The following is a 5,207-nucleotide window of genomic DNA, read 5'->3' on the forward strand; positions in this document are numbered from 1 at the left end:
GTTGCCCTCCTACGACTATCCCCCGATATGAGTAAGTCACTTCCCGGACGAATATAGTTGATCAGGCTATATCCTTCCCAAAACTGATCACTCATACCAAGGCATACTCGTAGCGTTCAACTCCTCTTCGTTTAGTTTATGTTCTTCTAGTTAGGACACTACGTGAGTATGCAATGCATGTAGGTATACTTTTAAACAAGAATCTATTCATTTTCTAAAAGTATAACCCGTTAGGTTGTTTTAAAATCAAAGACTCTTAGTCCCAAATGTGTTTATAGTTTGTATATCCTATGTTGTTTGATATACTTAATTCACTATAAACCGTGCTCTGATACCAATCTGTCACACCCCCAAACCAAGGATGGCGGAAACGTCCGGGGGTGGAGGACTTCATGTATAGTATCATAACAATAATGGCAATAGTGATGAAAGTAAACACAACCAACATATATATAATTGAAAGAGTTACATCATTGTATGGATTACATGTTTCAAAATCAATTACAATATGTTGAACAAATATGAAATGTTTGACGCCTTAACGTCCCATCCTCAAAAGCACTTGAATTCCTGTTTAGTGATTTCCTGAGAATACAAGTTGTTTGAAAAAGTGTCAACACAATGGTTGGTGAGTTCATAAGCTTTTTACAGTAAGAGTTGGAAAATCGATCTTTGTAATGAGTTGTATGTTACCAAGAAAATCCAATATTTTCCTTATAAAAGTTATGTGATCCTAAATACCAGGACCGAGAATGAACAAGTAATTTCCATAGTTAATGATATGAATGTGGTTTTAAATCAGCATAAAACCCCTTTTTGACATGAAAGCGCACAAGTATTATTCCATACTTAAAGTAATTTCTGAGAGCTAAATCGACATAACTCGCTAATTTAAGAGTAGAACCCGTAAATCTTATGATTTGTTAATACCACATGTGAGCTATTATAACCATACCTGACATGGATGGCCTCGTAATACGACGTTCTTCAGGCGTCGCCGTTAAATGACATTTGTCACCACAGACCTGCCGGTCTAGCTGTTGCAAGCAGCTCTGGTGTGGGTTTGTCAAACCCAATATAGATCTATACACAACTATCACGTTCTCCCTACACGAGACTCTGGTTACAATTTACAGGACTTTTTGACTTTGTTACTTTGGAAGTAACCCGAAGTGAATGACTCACAAATTTATTCATTAACAGATTTACGTGAACTAAACTGAAAAACCTTTGATAAATAAGTTTGAGAAGTAAATGATACATAAACTATACCTATTATAGTCTATCCGAAATGTTTGTAATGTATAAGAACTGTTTTATGAAAACACATTAGTGTTATAAATCCATAAATTATGCTTATTATAGCGTAATATACGTGTTCTAAATGAACGAATAATCTTATCATGAATGACTAAGTTTCAGTTTATAATGATAAACTAACAAGGAAACACATTCAATATTTAGAACTTATTGTTATACACTTTGCTCAACATAATACAAAGTGTCATGAAAGTTATAATGTTGTTAACTAAATTTAACCCTTCTGCGCTGTTTTAGAAAAGTCATAGAAAAATCATACAAAGTCGAAAACTAAATCCGTAAATTCTGAGAGTTCCCAAAATGTGTCTAGTTTACTCATAATTTTTATCATGATTTTTGATGACCTCCAACTTGGGTGAAAAAGTCCGTAATCACAGACTGGTCCGGATTGGTGTTTGAAATGATAGGCAGTTTTGTAAAAATCACCATAAATTGTAGAAAAATCGTATGGAGATGTGCAAGTAGTCATTTTAAAGCTAAGAACTTGAACTATTTGCACCTAATACAGTTTTGAAAACTAAAATGTTCAAGTTGTCCAAAACAGTCCGTGAATGGAGTCCAAGTTTTCTGATGAAAGTTGTTAGAAAAGTTTAGTTATGTTCTTGGTGTTTTAACTTGTATTCTCCCCCTAAAAACTTAAGAAAACATGAAAATGTAGGGGTATGAACTCACCTTGAGTGATTTCAGTAGATGGATCATGGAGAAGAGAAGTGTTCAACTCAAGAACACTTTGGAAGATTGATTGAAGATTTGAAGATCTAACATAAATATGATGGAGTTTGTGTAAGATATCTATGATTTGAGTAAAAGAGAGTGAAATAATCATTTGGAGAATGAATATACTTACCAAAAGTGAGAGAAAACTTGGAAGGAGGCCCTTGAATCTCGAATTTTTGGTAAGAGGATTGAGAGAGAAAAAAAAAAGTGTTCAATCTTTGGTGAAATGGAAGCAAGTGAGTGAGAATGAGGAGAGAGGATGAATGTCCAGCTCTAAGAACGTGGGAATAACTTGTGAGAGAGGTAAAAAGTACAAGGAAGTGACAAGATATGGTGGGGAGGAGTGTGGGTTGGTCATGGAGTGGGTATGGGGGTTGCTTGTGTCATAATACAAGGAAAAGTCAACACTCAACCTTTGTACTTCACCCACTCTTATTGGATAAGGTTTTATCCTTAAAACGTGATTAATCATTAATTAAGGGGTCTTATATGTTAAAATAAAGTTTTGGGTGAAAATCCCATGTTAAAACAATTAAAAACGGGTCTAAAACGCAAAACTAGTCGAAAACCGGGAGAAAATGAGTTTCCTGCGAGACCTCTCGGTCCTGGCCGAGGTTCGGTCCTCCTGATGCTAGGCGCGAAGCGAAAGGAAGCGAAGGCTCGGTCCGAAGGCGTAAGAAGCGAAACAGACCGAAGTGAACAGTACCTTCGGGTTCGGGTGGTGTGCGAGGTTCGGTTCCAGGAGCCTTCGGGTTCGGTTCTTTGAGTGAGGTTCGGGCCCGAGAGCACCCCTTCGGGTTCGGTCCTCTTGGTTTCGGTCCCTAAGAGGACTTTCGGGTCCTAAGAGGCTTCGTCCCTAATAAGAGGGTTTCGGGTCCTTAAGCCCTTTTTGCCCGTTCTTGCCCCGTTTTAAGCGGTTTTTTACCCGGTTAAGGGTCGGAATGACCCGTATGACTTCAAAAAGTTATGGAAACTTTTGAGAGAGATTTGGGAGAGATTTCACATTCTTGGAGAGATTTCTCATACAAAGAGAGATTTCACATTCTTGGAGAGATTTGGGAGAGATTTCACATTCTTGGAGAGATTTGGGAGAGATTTCACATTCTTGGAGAGATTTCTCGTACAAAGAGAGATTTGGGAGAGATTTCACATTCTTGGAGAGATTTCTCGTACAAAGAGAGATTTGGGAGAGATTTCACATTCTTGGAGAGATTTCTCATACAAAGAGAGATTTGGGAGAGATTTCACATTCTTGGAGAGATTTGGGAGAGATTTCACATTCTTGGAGAGATTTCTCGTACAAAGAGAGATTTGCGAGAGATTTCACATTCTTGGAGAGATTTCTCGTACAAAGAGAGATTTGGGAGAGATTTCACATTCTTGGAGAGATTTTTCATACAAAGAGAGATTTGGGAGAGATTCTCGATAAAGAGAGATAGAGTGAAAACAATTGAGAGAGGTTTCATGTGTGACAATGGTGAGTGTTTGGCCTCGCAACGTAAGGTCCGTGAACCCCGTTAAGTTATGTTTAAGGATCTTACCCACTCCCGATGAGTATGTAACATTGTTTTATCAGTTTGGTTCATTGTTTAGCAGTAAGGCTTAGGAAATTTAAACACACGAACTTTTCCAAGTGATGTTTTCTTATTAAAATAGTGAGTTATATAGTAATTACATAACGTACGCTCCAATACACAAGGTTAAACGAGTCGATCAATTTGACTTGTTGACTTTGACTTGACTCGAAATTGACGATTGTCACAAATACAGATAATAAAACTTATATAAAGAACATAAATAAACTTATATAAATATTAGAAACCTGGTGGACGGAATGGAAATCCGTAAGACGGATTGAATGTAACTTCTTTCAAAACTCTTGAATCATGTGTCATGCCTTCCCATCCAGCCCATACAAAGGTGAATATCATATCAAAATCACAAATTCCTAATACATTTTGATAACATTCACCTTTTCCTCTTCCCCTATACCTCGTTTGTTGATCAACGGGCACAACTGCATGTACAAGAGTTCCATCTAGTGGACCTATTGCTCCGGAAAATATAGCTTTTAACCGTCTTTGTCGTTCTGAGGCATGTCTTGTTGGATTAGGATTTTTTGGTACTATAATTTCTTTTGCAAAACACATCATTGCATTTAAGACCTCATGAAAACATTGATGAATGGTTTATGTGGAGTGATGAAATCTTCCTTTAACCGCTCGAAAGCGTTCATTATGTACTATAACATGTAAAAACATAGTCATCTTCTCTTCAATGCTTATCGTTCTACTAGCTTGCAACCAACTTCTTTGCATAAAATGATTGCATAATAATACAAATGTCTCTTGTGTAAGACGCATCATATCGTAACATTCGATAGGGTCCCCGTGTATCAAATCTTGCGTAAATGCATACCCGCTCGAATCGTTATCTCTTATTCTATGATTTTTTTTAGCCTTGGCCGGTTTAACCTCAACCAATACAAGACAAGTAAAAGAAAAGCTAAAGCTTCACCATTAGAAATCATACTTGACTTGTAAAATACAATTACATATAACATGTCAAATATAAAATAAACAACCAAAATATTTATAACATGTCAAATATAAAGTAAATAACAAAAAAAAATGTTTATCTAATAACACAAAAGTGATGCACCAAAAATTATCTAATAAAAAAACTCATGGATATAAAATTCATCAAACGTAACATAACAAAAGTCATAGAAAAAGTCATCAAACCTAATATCCAAAATTCATGCAACAAAGAAATAGTAAAAGTAATCAAATGTAACATCTAAAAAGTCATCAAAGGTAACCAAACTTCATTCCTACACTCCTCACCCACGACTCACAAGTAGTAGGCGTAAGTCGTAACCAAACTTTCCTAATATCGGCACTTTCAGCAAATAACAAAAGAGAGGTCTTGTGTCTTTCATTTTCTTCTCCCCATCCCATTTTTGCCAATTTCTCCATACATGCATCTATGTCCTTATCCATTTCACTTCTTTGATTTTGTTCACTTCTTTGGTTTTGTTCCACAAGCGTCCTTGCAAACTTGATGATTTCCTCCTCAACTTCTAGTGCCCTTGCGTTTCTCTTGTTTCCACCAGCTCTTTTGTTTCCACCCACTCTCCTATTTTTCGAATGTCCAGAGGATTCTTCACT

The sequence above is a fragment of the Lactuca serriola genome, chromosome 2, assembly GCF_051521515.1.
Source record: "Lactuca serriola cultivar US96UC23 chromosome 2, Lser_US96UC23_V15, whole genome shotgun sequence".
NCBI classification, from domain to species: Eukaryota; Viridiplantae; Streptophyta; class Magnoliopsida; order Asterales; family Asteraceae; genus Lactuca; species Lactuca serriola.